We start from the raw sequence: 20790 nt of genomic DNA, 5'->3' as shown, positions 1-20790 counted from the left end.
ATTGTTCATGTCAATTATTGAGCACAGGTAAACAAGCACAATGCAGAGAGAAAAACTAAGTGAACCCTTTGAAAGTCTTTGGATTTTAGAATTGATTACTAATAAAATTGGGTCTGATTGTTTTCGAAGTCACAATTATAGAAAAACACAATGGGGGGAATGAATCAATGGTCTACATTGATAGAACAATAGAACACAAATGTTGACTGGCACTTGATAAATTTGTCTCACTGTATCTAAACTAACAAGACAGTTGTACAGTCTTTTATTGAGCAAACTGAGTAAATGTCTACAGTGCAGGGAGAAAAAGTAAACAATCCCTTAAATACAGTAACCTGTAGATCTCTCTAAATGTTCTATGGACAGATGAGACAAAAGTGGAACTTTCCAAAATGGTGCAGCTTGGGGAAAAAATTTGACCTTTGTTATGGATGGTGCAACCCTGTGAATGGGAAATTTAAAGAAAGCATATTCTCTATAACCTGGATTATAAATCTATGGCATATGTACCCTAGTTAGTACACAGCTTTTATCTACAGTGAAGGGAAAAATTGTTGGATCCCTTGCTAATTTAGCATGTTTGCCCCCTGTCAAAGAAATGATCAGTCTATAATTTTAATGGTACATTTATTTAAACAGTAAGAGACAGAATAACAAAAAAAAAAATCTTCAAATAGGTCATACATACAAATAAGTAATTGATACTCTATCAATTAACAAGATTTCTGGCTTCCAGGTAACAAACTGAGATTAGGAACACCCTCTTAAGGGAGTGCTCCTAATTTTTAGCTGTCCAAGGATGCCAGTTTACAGTTGGTGCTATTATTCACAAATAGAAAAAAACACAAAAAAAGTGTCAATCTCCCCCTTTCGGGGGCTTCATACAAGATCTTCCCTCGTGGAGTTTCATTGACCATGAAAATGTTGAGTATCAGCCTAGAATGAGGGAGGATTTGTCAATGATCTCAAGGCAGTTGGGACCATAGTCACTAAGATAACAATTGGTAACACACTACACCGCAAAAGAATGAAGACCTGTAGCGCACGCAAGGTCAACCTGCTCATGAAAGCTTATGTAAAGGCCCGTATAAGTTTGACAATAAACAACTGAATCACTGGGCTTCATAGACTTATGCTATGTTCACATGGGAAAATGTCTGCATGTCAAATTTCCGTGCGGACCTTTCCCAGACAGCAGGGAGGCGCTCTGAAATGCACCATCTCATGCGCCATTTCCGTGCGAACTCTGCAGAAAGAATAGACATGTCTATTTTTTTTGCAGACTCCAAAATCAGGATTTCCGCAACAGAAACATCTGGCGTGTGCACAGCGCAGAGGAATCCCATTGATATCAATGGGACTCTGCTTCTGCAGAATATGGATTTCCGCACAGAAATTCAATTATGTGAACATACCCCTACTCCGGCAAATGTATCACCCAGCCTGAGCTGCATCTCTTCACTCCAATGTGTGTAGAACAAGCAGGAGACAGCTCAGAACTCACGCTTTAACTACTGTAATAGAGAATCACATCGCATGCAAAACCGCATATGAAAACCGCAAACAATCTACCTCCATTGTGGAAGAGCCCATTTTGATTATGCTATATGCTCCCTTTCTCTATGTACATTCTTATTGGTAAATTTGTACAAATGAAAGACCCTGCTATAATTATTTCAATTACTAAGCTCACCAAACATACTTGGACCCATAGTTGTAATAAAAAGTCAACATAAATAGTATACTTTATTAAGAAACTTATCACAGAGATTTAAAAAAAACTAAAAAAACATGTAAAAATAAAGTGAAAAAGTTAAGTGTCTGCATTTGGCTCTTTTGTCTCATTTTCTCTCTTTGTTCCTTCATTTATGTGATTATCTCTCTGATCGCCATGCCTTTCTTGGCATTGGTCACCCTCTCGCATATAACAACCATATGTGGTACATATGTCTGCCGTCTACAGGATGAGATGTTTATCGTGTTGCCAGAGGAGAGAGCAAATTCTTAGACAAACTTCAATGTGGCTTCAATTCTGATGCCATAAAACAGGTATCTTTAGCAACATGAAATATAAAATCATAATGTCTTGACGTATAATGACTCCATAATGGGTCGATATAAAAGAAACCCTTCAATTTTCAAAAGCGTTGTTTTCTGTCTGGTAGGACGTATCGTGTTTGAGTTCCGTCCCATATGGCGCTGAGTGGGGAGCGTGATGGATCTGTATAAATAGACCGTGATTAGGAGCTTATGAAAGTATATTACATGCTGCACTGTCCCCACCGCTAAATTAACAACTGATGAATTTCGAAGGCTGAATCGGTAGCTCCAGGGCTGGAAAGAGAAAAATATTGTGCAGCTAAACTTTTCTGGCTTAAAATGTTTAACCTAAATGAGATCATAAAGGAAGAATTAAAGGAAGACAGCCAGGAGTTTTGGTTGTTGAAATTTTTCTCGCAATGCAGATTGAGTATTTTTTAAATGTGGCATGCTGGGATACTGGAGGATTAGTCTCATTACTGGACACAGTAGGCCTCTTGCTATGGAGGGGTCAGAGTTATTTCCAACATATAGAAGAATGCATATTAGGCTTCTTTCACACTGCCGTTAGCTCCTTGTATATAGGAGCAGTATTATAGTAGTGATATTCTTGTATATAGGAGTAGTATTATAGTAGTTATATTCTTGTATATAGGAGGCAGTATTATAGTAGTTATATCCTTGTATATAGAGCAGTATTATAGTAGTTATATTCTTGTATATAGGAGACAGTATGATAGTAGTTATATTCTTGTATATAGGAGCAGTATTATAGTAGTTATATTCTTGTATATAGGAGCAGTATTATAGTAGTTATATTCTTGTATATAGGAGCAGTATTATAGTAGTTATATCCTTGTACATAGGAGCAGTATTATAGTAGTTATATTCTTGTATATAGGGGCAGTATTATAGTAGTTATATTCTTGTACATAGGAGCAGTATTATAGTAGTTATATTCTTGTATATAGGAGCAGTATTATAGTAGTTATATTCTTGTATATAGGAGACAGTATTATAGTAGTTATATTCTTATATATAGGAGCAGTATTGTAGTAGTTATATTCTTGTATATAGGAAAAGTATTATAGTAGTTATATTCTTGTATATAGGAGCAGTATTATAGTAGTTATATTCTTGTACATAGGAGCAGTATTATAGTAGTTATATTCTTGTACATAGGAGGCAGTATTATAGTAGTAATATTCTTGTATATAGGGAGCAGTATTATAGTAGTTATATCCTTGTATATAGAGCAGTATTATAGTAGTTATATTCTTGTATATAGGAGGCAGTATTATAGTAGTTATATTCTTGTATATAGGAGCAGTATTATAGTAGTTATATTCTTGTATATAGGAGCATTATTATAGTAGTTATATTCTTGTATATAGGAGCAGTATTATAGTAGTTATATTCTTGTATATAGGAGCAGTATAATAGTAGTTATATTCTTGTATATAGGAGCAGTATTATAGTAGTTATATTCTTGTATATAGGAGCAGTATTATAGTAGTTATATTCTTGTATATAGGAGGCAGTATTATAGTAGTTATATTCTTGTATATAGGAGCATTATTATAGTAGTTATATTCTTGTATATAGGAGCAGTATTATAGTAGTTATATTCTTGTATATAGGAGCATTATTATAGTAGTTATATTCTTGTATATAGGAGCAGTATAATAGTAGTTATATTCTTGTATATAGGAGCAGTATTATAGTAGTTATATTCTTGTATATAGGAGCAGTATTATAGTAGTTATATTCTTGTATATAGGAGGCAGTATTATAGTAGTTATATTCTTGTATATAGGAGCAGTATTATAGTAGTTATATTCTTGTATATAGGAGCAGTATTATAGTAGTTATATTCTTGTATATAGGGGCAGTATTATAGTAGTTATATTCTTGTATATAGGAGCAGTATTATAGTAGATATATTCTTGTATATAGGGGGCAGTATTATAGTAGTTATATTCTTGTATATAGGGGCAGTATTATAGTAGTTATATTCTTGTATATTGGGGCAGTATTATAGTAGTTATATTCTTGTATATAGGAGCAGTATTATAGTAGTTATATTCTTGTATATAGGGGCAGTATTATAGTAGTTATATTCTTGTATATAGGAGCAGTATTATAGTAGATATATTCTTGTATATAGGAGCAGTATTATAGTAGTTATATTCTTGTATATAGAAGGCAGTATTATAGTAGTTATATTCTTATATATAGGGGGCAGTATTATAGTAGTTATATTCTTGTATATAGGAGACAGTATTATAGTAGTTAAATTCTTGTATATAGGAGCAGTATTATAGTAGTTATATTCTTGAATATAGGAGCAGTATTATAGTAGATATTTTCTTGTATATAGGAGACAGTATTATAGTAGTTAAATTCTTGTATATAGGAGCAGTATTATAGTAGTTATATTCTTGAATATAGGAGCAGTATTATAGTAGATATTTTCTTGTATATAGTAGTCAGTATTATAATAGTTATAATCTTGTATATAGGGGACAGTTTTATAGTAGTTATATTCTTGTATATAGGAGCAGTATTAGTAGTTATATTCTTGTACACCTTCAGAATGTGGCAACTCACCAACTGCATGCAATGGCCTTCATGCATCCAAAGTGGGGGATGTCTACAGCGTTCAGGCCAGGGCTGTGGAGTCGGAGTCGAGGAGTCGGATGAAATTTAGGAGGAGTCCGACTCCTACTAAATTTAGATTGGAATAAAAAAAAAAGCAAGTTTAAATGTCCCAATTTACAAAAAGTTATAATTAATGACTTCTCTACTGTAAGAATAAAGACCAATGCATGCAGTGCCTTACGTAACCGCAAAACAAACACGTTAAGTGACCGTGAAGAAGCTTTTCATGTGCTTCACTACATGGCACGCAACACACAATTAGGAGCGGCAATACATTCCATAGTGTTGTGTTCAGCTGTTACAGGGAACCCATGGGTAACCTAGCCTCTCACTGATAAGGGATTAAGTAAATATGTTTTTTGCAGGACTTGAGACACTTGTATAAGTGAAGGGAATGGAGGGTCAATAGTTCAAGACTGAAGCTGTAAACCATTGGAAAAACTGCTGCCATTCAGCTAAGACTATAAAAACTTGTAAACTCCGATTGTTAGCTTAAACTTTAAACATGACTATGGGATTCTACCAGGGAAATCATGTTTTATAATAAATGCCCCTTCCTGGATCCTTCCACTGCCCTCTCTTCAGCAGCAGATCAGCACACAAAAAGGAGAAGGCAGCAGCTTCTGCCCAACTACCTCTCTCTGCTAGAAGAGCTTAGAAGAACTTGGTGGAACAGCTTCTTGGATTCAACTGTAAGTGTTTATAAATACATTTGCATATTAATAAAGAGGAGTCGGAGTCGGGGAGTCAGAGTCGGAAGTACAAAAAACTGTGGAGTCGGAACATTTATCTACCGACTCCACAGCCCTGGTTCAGGCACACATAAACTGAGCAATGACCATTTTACACTCCAACTCCTATTCTTGTACACGGGGGCAGTATTATAGCAGTTATATTTTTGTACACAGGGGACAGTATAAGGCTAGCTTTCCACACAGGGTTTTTTCTGGCATGTTTTTGAAAACTGACTCTGCAGTTTTTGAGCCAGTAGGTAGGAGAAGGATAAGTTCTTACTTTATATTTCCCATTCCTTTTGAATACACTTCTGGCCTTTGCTCAAAAACTGCAGTGGCAGTTTTCCAAAAAGCGCCAGAAAAAAAAACCTTTGTGGAAACCTAAATATTATTAAAAACCCTATTACATCAATTATCAAAATTTATAGAAAATTACTCTTGAGGTAGGCTTATCAACATGAGTAAACCATCAGTTCTCCTTATATGAACACCCGTAAATCCCAACGCGTTTCCCCATGTATCTTATGTTATACAGCAGTTCATCAGGGAATGACATAAAGAATAATATACAGGAAGGGGGAAATACATTGACAATCAGCAATGCATACACGAAATAACGAACAATACGGAGTGACAACAAGGTGTTAGAAATAATCACAAGACAAATGTCAAGATTACACTTAGCATTTCATACGAATCACATAGATATAATTATGGACATATTGCTTGGAGTGTCTTGAACTGGACAGCTGTTGGTCCTACCAACAGTCAATGGACTAGCATACGATATCAAGGGAATCGGCAGCTGCAGCGTGCAATATTCATATGAATACAGGACTGGAGACCTATATGGTGGGATTATAGCAAAGGGGGACATCTCCAGACGTTTTTGTGGACTGCCTGTGAACTGCCTAGAGACACAGGGACATTTTTGTCGATGGAATGTGTGCTATTTGGGTCATCTACTTCTTGTGACTAGTAGTATGAGTTATTTATCTGGTTAAAAAGCAGCCATCTATTTTGAGGGAATATCTATATATCTAGACACTCCTATTTGAGAAGAATACTGCTTATCTGGCGATTCTGCCTGTTTTCATCCCCCCTTGATATCGTATGCTAGTCCATTTACTGTTGGGAGGACCAACAGCCATCCATTTTAAGACACTCCAAGCAATATGTCCATAATTATATCTATGTGTAATCTTGACATTCGTCTTGTGTTTATTTCTAACACCTTGTTGTCGATCTATATTATTTTATGTACGCATTGCTGTTTGTCAATGTATTTCCCCCTTCCTGTATATTATTTTGTATGTGATCCCCTGATGAACCACTGTGTAACATACGATACAAGGGAAAACGCGTTGGGATTTACGGGTGTTCATATCAGGAGAACTGTTGGTTTACTTGTGTTGATAAGCTTACCTCAAAAGTAATTTTCTAAGAATTTTGATAATTGATGTAATAGGGTTTTAATGATATTCAGAATAAAGTGGTATGTTTTTAGCCCAATTGTGGATTGTTTTTGGTTTAAGGTAGCTAACTGACGCTGTTGTGTCACTTTGGTCAGTGATAGTGCTGTGTGGAAACCAAACCTTATTTTATTCTTAATTCTCTGGGTAAAAATAATGAAAGTTTTAGCTCTTTCTAGAGGCATGATGGGTATTTAGCAAACTGTGTAAAAAATGTATTTACAATTTAACTTGCAATTCTGCATAAAAATACTAAATATCTTTACATTTTAAAATAAAGTTAATATTTCATGACATTTGTAATAGGCATGAAAAAACTCAGTTCTACATTCCACCTAAGAAGTTTCCAAGCAAAAGAAAGACTAGAATGAAAGTGTCAGAAGCTGTGATCAAATATTTTCCTGGATGATGAAATATTGAGAGTAATAAGATATAAAACTCCAAACATCTGTGCACTGGATGCGGTAAAAAGGACGTTTAGGTGTCTTCAATCCCCTGACAAGCTGCCGGAGCCGGGAACCTGTCAGTTTTTGCAGATGGCAAAATAAAATTGATTGCCAATGAAGCTGCCGGGTCTGATTAGCAGGCTGGAAAGGGGATGGGAAATATCAGCAATTATCACAAGCTGGATCCTACCTGGACCGTACAGGGACTATAGAAGTAACTGTGGTGGCCCAGTACAGGAGTTGCACCCCTGTACTATTACTGCCCTGTCAGGTGGACTCTATTTCAGTGACCCCTTGGCTCCCCTTTCATCTATGTTCCCTAAATAGCTAATAAGCACTTATGTTATCCAATGTAATGTGTATATATTGTTATGTGCCTTTAAATACTGTTGTCATGTGTTGTAACCAGAAAGGTACCAGTGACCATGTGACCTATAGCCTAACTGAGCTGTCAAGACTAGTACACCTGTCTACCTCAGTAAATCTGCGGTTGTTCCGTAACTTGGCGTCAGAGTCATTAGCCTAGGATCCAGAGGTATATCAAGGTTAAACCATGCCCTGGTATCACTAATACAAGGAGTTAATGCAATCTGCCCCTAGGGTAACAACCTCTGCCCTCATCATACAACATCCTCAGCATGAGAAATAATTATAAAGTGGTGTCACCTGAATGACCCTGTAACCAGGATGGTTATACCTCACAACAAAGAACTCGTACTTCTAAGCTTTAATTTTAAGCCAATGTAGAATTACATTTTTGAGTTGCATCAGTGATCGCACTATGTATGCAGATTGCAGCAGAGTAAGTAAGCTTACCCCACAGGAGCACAGAGTATTTAATGAGAAGAGTATGCTGATCTTGTGGGAAGCAGTGACCTGTTCACTAGGAAGTGTCATGTTGTGTTAGGAAGGTAAAGAAGACAAGTGGCCACTAAGAGCCCATTATGGAGTATACGGAAGAAAGAAGACACTAGTACCTAGAAACTAGCGCTGCCATAATCTTTTTGGAACGCGGCTAAGCCCCTGAAATGCGTTACTGGATTTTATTTGATTTTATGTTTTTATTAATGAATAAATAACACTTTCAGTGTAGTTTCACTAAAGGATAAAAGATTTTTGGTAACGGGGTGTGATGAGGGCAGATGTTGTTACTCTAGGGGCAGATGGTATTAACCCCTTGTATTCGTGACTCCAGGGTGTGGTTTATCTTCGATACCACCTGAAGGTATACCGCTAGATCCTGGGCTAGGCACAAGGGCAATAATGACTCCGACGCCAAGTTATGGATAATGGTAGCTTTACCGAGGGTAGACAGAGGGTAAAGTCTATACAGGTCAGCCAGGGCCCAAGGAGGTGACCAGTGACTCAGAGACCTTAAGGGCTTGCTGGGACTTTTAATAGGACTGGACAATGTAATGCAGACCACGCTGATTTGACAGATGACAGGGACTGACTTGACTGAAGACTGACAAAGCTATGACTGTAGCTTGCTTGCATTTGACGGTGGCTGCAGGACTTGACTTTGAGGCCTCCACACTAGGCACAAGTGACCTCAGCAAAGACTTATCTCCAAAGAGAGAAGAGCAAAAATAGAACGAGAGTTTGCTCCACCCAGGGCTTATATGGGGGAGTCTAGCAGGGAGCCCATAGGTCACTCTTTGGGTCACCTGGTCACTGGTACCTCCTGGGTAACAATCACATGACATATCACATGGTACAACTCTTAAAGCAACAAGACATTTTATAATATATTACAATGCAGAACATATGTACAGAGGCGAAACAAGTACAAGGGAGCCCAGGGAACACTGAAGGGAGGCTGCCGGACAGGGCATCAAGGGTAAGGGGTAACACCTCCCGTACTAAGCCACCACAGCATCAGAGTTTGTGTCAGCATCAGAATTACTAGTGCTTTCTTTCTGCCATATACTCCATGACAAAAACGGATCCCAGCTTTGGTCTTCTGCAGTGGACACACAGGCTTGGTAGCCCCTTTACACCCCTTTGCTGCCCTATTATGTGAGTGACAAGAACAATTTTATCCCATGGTGGATGTTCACCTATTGTGTAACCAATCCCCTATAAGAAACAAAGTTATACATTGTATCATACTGTGTACACACACACTATGCATTGCCTGCTGTTTGTAATTTACAGATAACATCTTATTCTTTCTTGGATTACAGTGATTATCTTAGAATTTGATGTCAGTATTTCATATAGAGGAAGAGCTGTTCATTTCTTGTACATCAATAGATGATGAATGTAAACATATCTTTGTGAAATAATCTTCATGGACGTTCTGCAGCAGCCAAGTCAAGATGCTGCTGCTCTGTTTACTCTGTTGCTGATTGAACATGTTCAATGTTTTTGCAGATTCTGCAAGGAAATGCACTGCCGTCTACGAGACGCCACATTTCCGAGCGGTCCTAGTGCTGGCATATTCTGCCGTCACTCCGATATCAGTGATTTTATTAACAGGTTTAGGGCCTTTTTTGGTGGAGAAAATTTGTGCGAAGTTTTTGCTAAAGTGGTTTTGACTAAAATGGTTTTGGTAAGCCCTTTTGGTTTTTCACTTTGCAGTGGTTGCTTATAAAATGTGGCTTTTCTTTATAAAAGTCGCAAGTTTGTCGCAAAGCCCTAAATTTGTTACCAGTCTACACCAGCCTAGACCTGATTTACAAAACTGGCTGTGGAGAGCATTTTAAAAAAGTCGCACATTTTTTGCACAATGGGGTAAAAAGTTGCGGAGGAGTAATCTTACAATGTGGTGTTCTGAAGTGATTTCATGTTTTTTTGCTTCCGTGCACCAAACTTATAAACCCCATGCGATATTATGATAAATATGTCGCGTGTAAGCAAAATCTAAGCAAAAATAAAGTACTCCAAAAGACACACAATGATAAATGTCTATGTGCGGCCGTTTCATACATCACACACATAAAAGCTCGACCTATTTTCACTGTGCTGGATTTAGAAAGGCTAGGTTCACACTATGGAATTTCCGACCAGAATTCCGCTTAGGAGTTTCGGTCGGAAATTCTGGTGCAGCAGAATCCCATTGCTGGCAATGGGATTCCGCTGCACATTGCACACTATGGAATTTCAGTGATGGGCGTTCCACCACCATAATAGTGGATTTGTACCAGGGATATGGAAATCCTATTGCCAGATGCCAGGACATGCAGTTTGGGGTGCCGGGCAGGTGAATTTTGCTGACATTTAGCCTTGCTTCAGACTGACAAGCCGATCGCCGCTGCCAACTATTAACCCCTTATATAGCTGCTAACCCCTTATATAGCTGCTGTCAAAATTGACAGCGGCGACTAAAGGGACCTTTTAACCATCCCTGGTGGTCCAGTGGGGTGGATCGTCCACCTGCAGTGCAATTGCGGGTGGGAGGAGTGATCCACTGTGGAGGTAGACGGAGGGCTTACCTCTTCATACATGGCTGCCCAATAGATGTGCATTTCATTGAGCCTACCTGGAGCAGGCCCAACCAAAAGAGGACAGATCATATAGACCAATGGAGTTCTATGGAACTCCATTGATATGTATGAGGAATTTGATTCCTTCTTAAAGTCCCCTAAGGGATTAATAACCTGTAAACATTTTTATAAATAATATTAATAAAATAAATACATAATAATAATAATAATAATAAAAGTTTAAACCCCACCCCATTTTTCCATACAAACACCTGTAAATAAATAAAAAATAACATATTTGGTATTGGCGCGAAGAGATGCTGGAGAATATTATATTAGTTTGAATAGCCGATCCTAAATCAAAATAAGGTCTGGAGTGATGTAACACCGGGACCAGGACTTTCCAGCTATGAGCACTATTATGTGCCATTAATGCAGATTGGCACGTTGGTGAGCGATTTACCATTGGCATGCATGTGATCCTTTCTCCTCTTTATTTTAATTTAGGATCGGCTATTCAAATGAATATATTATTCTCCAGCATCTCCTTGCACTGCAGTATCTATTCTTTACATCATTACACATATTCTTAATGATGGTAATATTGGGTATTTGAATGCTTATATTTGACCTATTTTATATGTGTTATTAAATACTATATTTTTACCGAATATCCATTGTACATCTGTTTTTGGTTGAAGTATTTGAGGCCTGGGTACGGTATATACTGTATACAGGTATGACTTATGTTGATGATCACACTATTACAGACATGGGCCCCGGTTAGCTTGGTTATAGCACTGTATAAAGGAGTCCATTCACATACACCGAGAACATGATGTCTTTGCTGTAATCATAGACATGAAGGGTCTGCCTCCGATCTCGGCCTCCTCCAGCCCCAGTAGCGGGGTCATTTAATGATTTCATCAAAGCATACTTGTGCGCACAGTAGACAACTTAAATCGTTCATCTTTACTTGATTTTGGTGGCTGCTTAGAAGCCGCAGAAAAACATTTCTGCAGTAATTTGTTTCAGTAAACAAGACAGTGACTATTACGTTCCGGCTGCTCCGGCCTGATTATAAGTCGCACTTGTTTGTAGAAGCAGATTAGCATTGCTTTGAGATGCAGCAGCCGTTCTATGTCGTGTTGTGTGATTGCAGACCAATGCCACCATGGATATGTGTATAAGATCCCTGTTCTTGTCTCCTGTGGTCACAAACGTTAGATCTTATGATATCTGAGATTTTACCAAACACATGTTTACAATCACTTCTGACTGAGTCCCTTGTCGTCGTCCCTTCACCATCGATTTACACTGACAGAGCCGCTCCGTAATGTCATACAAATAAACAGGTTTATTCTCCTGTCTGTTCAATAAGCCGGTCGGGAGCTTCTAAGCATATGGATAATAGTATGTGGGCGAGGTTCAAAGAATTGGTGGGTTTATTACATGGGCACACATGAATTTGTAAGGGTTTCATCAATTTCTCTGTGATTTTATCCGCATTTCGTACCACTGTCCCAGTGTCAGAGGGTCATTATCCTGTACCTCAAGTATCATTATCCTGTACCCCAAGTGTCATCATCCTGTACCCCGAGTGTTATCCTGTACCCCAAGTGTTATCATCCAGTACCCCAAGTGTTATCCTGTACCCCAAGTGTTATCATCCTGTACCCCAAGTGTCATCATCCTGTACCCCAAGTGTTATTATCCTGTACTCCGAGTGTTCTCATCCTGTACCCCAAGTGTTATCATCCTGTACCCAGAGTGTTATCCTGTACCCCAAGTGTTCTAATCCTGTACCCCGAGTGTTATCCTGTAGCCCAAGTGTTCTCATCCTGTACCCCGAGTGTTATCATCCAGTACCCCAAGTGTTATCATCCAGTACCCCAAGTGTTATCATCCAGTACCCCGAGTGTTATCCTGTACCCCAAGTGTCATCATCCTGTACCCCAAGTGTTATCATCCTGTACCTCAAGTGTTATCCTGTACCCCAAGTGTTATCATCCTGTACCCCAAGTGTTATCATCCTGTACCCCGAGTGTTATCCTGTACCCCAAGTGTTATCATCCTGTACCCAGAGTGTTATCCTGTACCCCAAGTGTTATCATCCTGTACCCCAAGTGTTATCATCCTGTACCCCGAGTGTTATCCTGTACCCCAAGTGTTATCATCCTGTACCCAGAGTGTTATCCTGTACCCCAAGTGTTATCATCCTGTACCCCGAGTGTTATCCTGTAGCCCAAGTGTTCTCATCCTGTACCCCGAGTGTTATCATCCTGTACCCCAAGTATCATTATCCTGTACCCCAAGTATCATCATGTACCCCAAGTGTTATCATCCTGTACCCCAAGTGTTATCATCCTGTACCCCGAGTGTCATCATCCTGTACCCCAAGTGTCATTATCCTGTACCCCAAGTGTTATCATCCTGTACCCCAAGTATCATTACCCCAAGTGTCATTATCCTGTACCCCAAGTGTCATTATCCTGTACCCCAAGTATCATTATCCTGTACCCCAAGTGTTATCCTCCTGTACCCCAAGTGTTATCCTCCTGTACCCCAAGTGTTATCATCCTGTACCCCAAGTGTTATCATCCTGTACCCCAAGTGTTATCATCCTGTACCCCGAGTGTCATCATCCTGTACCCCAAGTGTTATCATCCTTTACCCCAAGTGTCATCAACCTGTACCCCAAGTATCATTATCCTGTACCGCAAGTATCATTATCCTGTACCCCAAGTGTCATTATCCTGTACCCCAAGTATCATCATCCTGTACCCCAAGTATCATCATCCTGTACCCCAAGTGTTATCATCCCGTACCCCTAGTGTTATCATCCTGTACCCCAAGCATCATTATCCTGTACCCCAAGTATCATCATGTACCCCAAGTGTTATCATCCTGTACCCCGAGTGTCATCATCCTGTACCCCAAGTGTCATTATCCTGTACCCCAAGTGTTTTCATCCTGTACCCCAAGTATCATTACCCCAAGTATCATTATCCTGTACCCCAAGTGTCATCATCCTGTACCCCAAGTGTTATCATCCTGTACCCCGAGTGTTATCATCCTGTACCCCGAGTGTTATCCTGTACCCCAAGTGTTATCATCCTGTACCCTGAGTGTTATTTTGTACCCCAAGTGTTATCATCCTGTACCCCGAGTGCTATCATCCTGTACCCCGAGTGTTATCCTGTACCCCAAGTGTTATCATCCTGTACCCCAAGTGTTATCATCCTGTACCCCGAGTGTTATCCTGTAGCCCAAGTGTTCTCATCCTGTACCCCGAGTGTTATCATCCTGTACCCCAAGTATCATTATCCTGTACCCCAAGTATCATTATCCTGTACCCCAAGAGTTATCATCCTGTACCCCAAGTGTTATCATCCTGTACCCCAAGTGTTATCATCCTGTACCCCGAGTGTTATCCTGTACCCCAAGTGTTATCATCCTGTACCCAGAGTGTTATCCTGTACCCCAAGTGTTCTAATCCTGTACCCCGAGTGTTATCCTGTAGCCCAAGTGTTCTCATCCTGTACCCCGAGTGTTATCATCCTGTACCCCAAGTATCATTATCCTGTACCCCAAGTATCATTATCCTGTACCCCAAGAGTTATCATCCTGTACCCCAAGTGTTATCATCCTGTACCCCAAGTGTTATCATCCTGTACCCCGAGTGTCATCATCCTGTACCCCAAGTGTCATTATCCTGTACCCCAAGTGTTATCATCCTGTACCCCAAGTGTCATTATCCTGTACCCCAAGTGTCATTATCCTGTACCCCAAGTGTTATCATCCAGTACCCCAAGTATCATTATCCTGTACCCCAAGTGTCATTATCCTGTACCCCAAGTGTCATTATCCTGTACCCCAAGTATCATTATCCTGTACCCCAAGTGTTATCATCCTGTACCCCAAGTGTTATCCTCCTGTACCCCAAGTGTTATCATCCTGTACTCCAAGTGTTATCATCCTGTATCCCAAGTGTTATCATCCTGTACCCCAAGTGTTATCATGTACCCTAAGTATCATTATCCTGTACCCCAAGTATCATTATCCTGTACCCCAAGTGTTATCATCCTGTACCCCAAGTATCATTATCCTGTACCCCAAGTATCATTATCCTGTACCCCTAGTGTCATCATCCTGTACCCCAAGTGGTATCATCCTGTACTCCAAGTGTTATCATCCTGTACCCCAAGTATCATTATCCTGTACCCCAAGTGTTATCATCCTGTACCCCAAGTGTTATCATCCTGTACCCCGAGTGTTATCATCCTGTACCCGAGTGTTATCATCCTGTACCCCAAGTGTTATCATCCTGTACCCCGAGTGTTATCATCCTGTACCCCGAGTGTTATCCTGTACCCCAAGTGTTATCATCCTGTACCTCAAGTGTTATCATCCTGTACCCCGAGTGTTATCCTGTACCCCAAGTGTTCTAATCCTGTACCCCGAGTGTTATCCTGTAGCCCAAGTGTTCTCATCCTGTACCCCGAGTGTTATCATCCTGTACCCCGAGTGTTATCATCCTGTACCCCAAGTATCATTATCCTGTACCCCAAGAGTTATCATCCTGTACCCCAAGTGTTATCATCCTGTACCCCAAGTGTCATCATCCTGTACCCCAAGTGTCATCATCCTGTACCCCAAGTGTTATCATTCTGTACCCCAAGTATCATTATCCTGTACCCCAAGTGTCATTATCCTGTACCCCAAGTATCATTATCCTGTACCCCAAGTGTTATCATCCTGTACCCCAAGTGTTATCATCATGTACCCCAAGTATCATTATCCTGTACCCCAAGTATCATTATCCTGTACCCCAAGTGTTATCATCCTGTACCCCAAGTATCATTATCCTGTACCCCAAGTATCATTATCCTGTACCCCAAGTGTCATCATCCTGTACCCCAAGTGTTATCATCCTGTACCCTGAGTGTTATTATCCTGTACCCCAAGTGTCATCATCCTGTACCCCAAGTGTTATAATCCTGTACCCCAAGTGTTATCATCCTGTACCCCGAGTATTATCCTGTACCCGGAGTGTTATCATCCTGTACCCCAAGTGTTATCCTGTACCCCGTTAGGGCCATGGCCGCGGTGCTTTCCCAAACCCCGTCCCCCCCACCCCTGTTGAAAACAATAGTATTGTTAGGGCCGCGGCGCTACCCTGAACCCCACTCTCTCCCCCCCTGTTGAAAACAATAGCTTTGTTATAGCCGCAGCGCTAGCCCCCCCCCCCCCCCGCTCCCCCCTGCGCAAAAGCCATACCCGAGTGTAGAGCAGCAGCAGCGCGTATATGCCGGAAGGCGGGGCCGGCGTGTGAGGCCAGGGAGCCAATGCTCGCTCCCGCCTGTCTAATTGACAGGCAGGGAGCGAGTGCAGGCTGAATTAATTAGGACCAATTGCCCAGTCGGCATCGGTCACAATTTAGGCATGACGTCACGCCAGCCTGCGGCCGGCCACTAGGAGGGAGACCCTAGTGACCGGTTTTCAAAATTAAAATAAACTATTTTAATGAAAAAAAAAAAATGGATTTATATTAGAGGTATGTTGTAGTACATAAGTACTACAACATATAAAAAAAAAAAAAAGTTTGATGACAGTGCCCATTTAATGTCTTCTTAGGAAACCATACACTAATTGGTTATACAGAGTGTACAGTGACCTATATAAATGGCTAGACATCCTACAACGCATCTTTCTTTGCTGTAACGTAATGTAGTGATCACATGTATGGGATCTCCTCCGTTAGCAGAATTAATACACACTAGGGGGCGCCCACATCACAATTTCACAACATGTGACTGGCATCTATCAGCATCCATGGGCAAAACGGGATACCAATCTATACTGTGGCCTGAATGTAGTCAATCAGTGACAATGTTGGGCCGTATTCTGCACAAGCGCATTCATTTAGCACAGTGTTTCCCAACCAGTGTGCCTTCCGCTGTTGCAAAACCACAACTTCCAGCAAGCCCATACAGTCAACGGCTGTCCGGGCATGCTGAGAGTTGTAGTTTTGCATCAGCTTGAGGCACACTGATTTAAGTCCCTTTTAAAGTGAATGGAGCCCCTGATGTATATGAGTCACATATGGTGTAATTCTGCTGTGAGCGCCCCCTAATGGTCTCCTGACTAAACTGAAGTGTTCGCTGTGTGGTTATCAACTAAATGAAATATATACAAGTGTCCGGGCACTATACTGGCTCTATATGAGGTATACACCACACTTACACAATGCCCTGGCACTATATATGAGGTATACATCACACTTACACAATGTCCTGGCACTATATGAGGTATACATCACACTTACACAATGCACTGGCACTATATGAGGTATACATCACACTTACACAATGCCCTGGCACTATATGAGGTATTCATCACACCTACACAATGCCCTGGCACTATATATGAGGTATACATCACACCTACACAATGTCCTGGCACTATATGAGGTATACATCACACCTACACAATGCCCTGGCACTATATGAAGTATACATCACACTTACACAATGGCCTGGCACTATATATGAGGTATACATCACACCTACACAATGTCCTGGCACTATATATGAGGTATACATCACACTTACACAATGTCCTGGCACTATATATGAGGTATACATCACACTTACACAATGTCCTGGCACTATATGAAGTATACATCACACCTACACAATGTCCTGGCACTATATATGAGGTATACATCACACCTACACAATGCCCTGGCACTATATGAAGTATACATCACACCTACACAATGTCCTGGCACTATATATGAGGTATACATCACACTTACACAATGCCCTGGCACTATATGAGGTATACATCACACCTACACAATGCCCTGGCACTATATGAGGTATACATCACACCTACACAATGTCCTGGCACTATATATGAGGTATACATCACACCTACACAATGCCCTGGCACTATATGAAGTATACATCACACTTACACAATGCCCTGGCACTATATGAGGTATACATCACACTTACACAATGCCCTGGCACTATATATGAAGTATACATCACACTTACACAATGCCCTGGCACTATATGAGGTATACATCACACCTACACAATGCCCTGGCACTATATGAAGTATACATCACACTTACACAATGCCCTGGCACTATATGAGGTATACATCACACCTACACAATGCCCTGGCACTATATGAAGTATACATCACACCTACACAATGTCCTGGCACTATATATGAAGTATACATCACACCTACACAATGCCCTGGCACTATATGAAGTATACATCACACTTACACAATGCCCTGGCACTATATATGAGGTATACATCACACCTACACAATGCCCTGGCACTATATGAGGTATCCATCAAACTTACACAATGCCCTGGCACTATATGAAGTATACATCACACCTACACAATGTCCTGGCACTATATATGAAGTATACATCACACCTACACAATGTCCTGGCACTATATATGAAGTATACATCACACTTACACAATGTCCTGGCACTATATATGAAGTATACATCACACCTACACAATGTCCTGGCACTATATATGAAGTATACATCACACCTACACAATGTCCTGGCACTATATGAAGTATACATCACACCTACACAATGCTCTGGCACTATATGAAGTATACATCACACCTACACAATGTCCTGGCACTATATGAAGTATACATCACACCTACACAATGCCCTGGCACTATATGAAGTATACATCACACCTACACAATGCCCTGGCACTATATGAGGTATATATCACACCTACACAATGCCCTGGCACTATATGAGGTATATATCACACCTACACAATGTCCTGGCACTATATATGAAGTATACATCACACTTACACAATGTCCTGGCACTATATATGAAGTATACATCACACCTACACAATGCTCTGACACTATATGAAGTATACATCACATCTACACAATGTCCTGGCACTATATATGAGGTATACATCACACCTACACAATGTCCTGGCACTATATATGAGGTATACATCACACCTACACAATGCCCTGGCACTATATGAAGTATACATCACACCTACACAATGTCCTGGCACTATATGAGGTATACATCACACCTACACAATGTCCTGGCACTATATGAAGTATACATCACACTTACACAATGCTCTGGCACTATATATGAGGTATACATCACACCTACACAATGTCCTGGCACTATATATGAGGTATACATCACACTTACACAATGTCCTGGCACTATATATGAAGTATACATCACACCTACACAATGTCCTGGCACTATATGTGAAGTATACATCACACTTACACAATGTCCTGGCACTATATATGAAGTATACATCACACTTACACAATGCCCTGGCACTATATGAGGTATACATCACACTTACACAATGTCCTGGCACTATATATGAAGTATACATCACACCTACACAATGTCCTGGCACTATATATGAAGTATACATCACACCTACACAATGCCCTGGCACTATATATGAGGTATACATCACACCTACACAATGTCCTGGCACTATATATGAGGTATACATCACACCTACACAATGTCCTGGCACTATATGAAGTATACATCACACTTACACAATGTCCTGGCACTATATATGAGGTATACATCACACCTACACAATGTCCTGGCACTATATGAAGTATACATCACACCTACACAATGCCCTGGCACTATATATGAGGTATACATCACACCTACACAATGTCCTGGCACTATATATGAGGTATACATCACACTTACACAATGCCCTGGCACTATATATGAAGTATACATCACACCTACACAATGTCCTGGCACTATATGAAGTATACATCACACCTACACAATGCCCTGGCACTATATATGAGGTATACATCACACCTACACAATGTCCTGGCACTATATATGAGGTATACATCACACTTACACAATGCCCTGGCACTATATATGAGGTATACATCACACCTACACAATGTCCTGGCACTATATGAAGTATACATCACACCTACACAATGTCCTGGCACTATATGAGGTATACATCACACCTACACAATGTCCTGGCACTATATGAGGTATACATCACACCTACACAATGTCCTGGCACTATATGAAGTATACATCACACCTACACAATGCCCTGGCACTATATGAAGTATACATCACACCTACACAATGTCCTGGCACTATATATGAGGTATACATCACACCTACACAATGCCCTGGCACTATATATGAGGTATACATCACACCTACACAATGCCCTGGCACTATATGAAGTATACATCACACCTACACAATGCCCTGGCACTATATGAAGTATACATCACACCTACACAATGCCCTGGCACTATATGAAGTATACATCACACCTACACAATGCCCTGGCACTATATATGAGGTATACATCCCACCTACACAATGTCCTGGCACTATATGAAGTATACATCACACCTACACAATGCCCTGGCACTATATGAGGTATACATCACACCTACACAATGTCCTGACACTATATATGAAGTATACATCACACTTACACAATGTCCTGGCACTATATATGAAGTATACATCACACCTATACAATGTCCTGGCACTATATATGAGGTATACATCACACCTACACAATGTCCTGGCACTATATGAGGTATACATCACACCTACACAATGCCCTGGCACTATATGAGGTATACATCACACTTACACAATGCCCTGGCACTATATATGAGGTATACATCACACTTACACAATGCCCTGGCACTATATGAAGTATACATCACACCTACACAATGCCCTGGCACTATATATGAGGTATACATCACACCTACACAATGCCCTGGCACTATATATGAGGTATACATCACACTTACACAATGCCCTGGCACAATATATGAGGTATACATCACACTTACACAATGTCCTGGCACTATATATGAGGTATACATCACACTTACACAATGTCCTGGCACTATATGAGGTATACAT

General features: G+C 40.3%; 1 protein-coding gene across 3 annotated transcripts in view; it reads right to left on the bottom strand.

The window, feature by feature from the left end:
• Positions 1-20790, bottom strand: part of LOC130297600 (protoheme IX farnesyltransferase, mitochondrial) — a 492900-nt gene that overhangs the window by 464701 nt on the left and 7409 nt on the right. The window contains exon 2 of one of the 3 annotated variants that reach the window (XM_056550253.1): positions 4651-4767. The exons of the other annotated variants lie outside the window; for them this stretch is intronic. The gene's annotated coding sequence lies outside the window, so the exon portion shown is untranslated. The remainder of the gene's footprint in view (positions 1-4650; positions 4768-20790) is intronic. 3 annotated transcript variants of the gene reach the window in all.

Source organism: Hyla sarda, chromosome 13 (assembly GCF_029499605.1).
Source record: "Hyla sarda isolate aHylSar1 chromosome 13, aHylSar1.hap1, whole genome shotgun sequence".
NCBI lineage: Eukaryota > Metazoa > Chordata > Amphibia > Anura > Hylidae > Hyla > Hyla sarda.
Note: the sequence above shows the minus strand (reverse complement) of the source record. Positions and strands in the feature narration are given on the sequence as shown.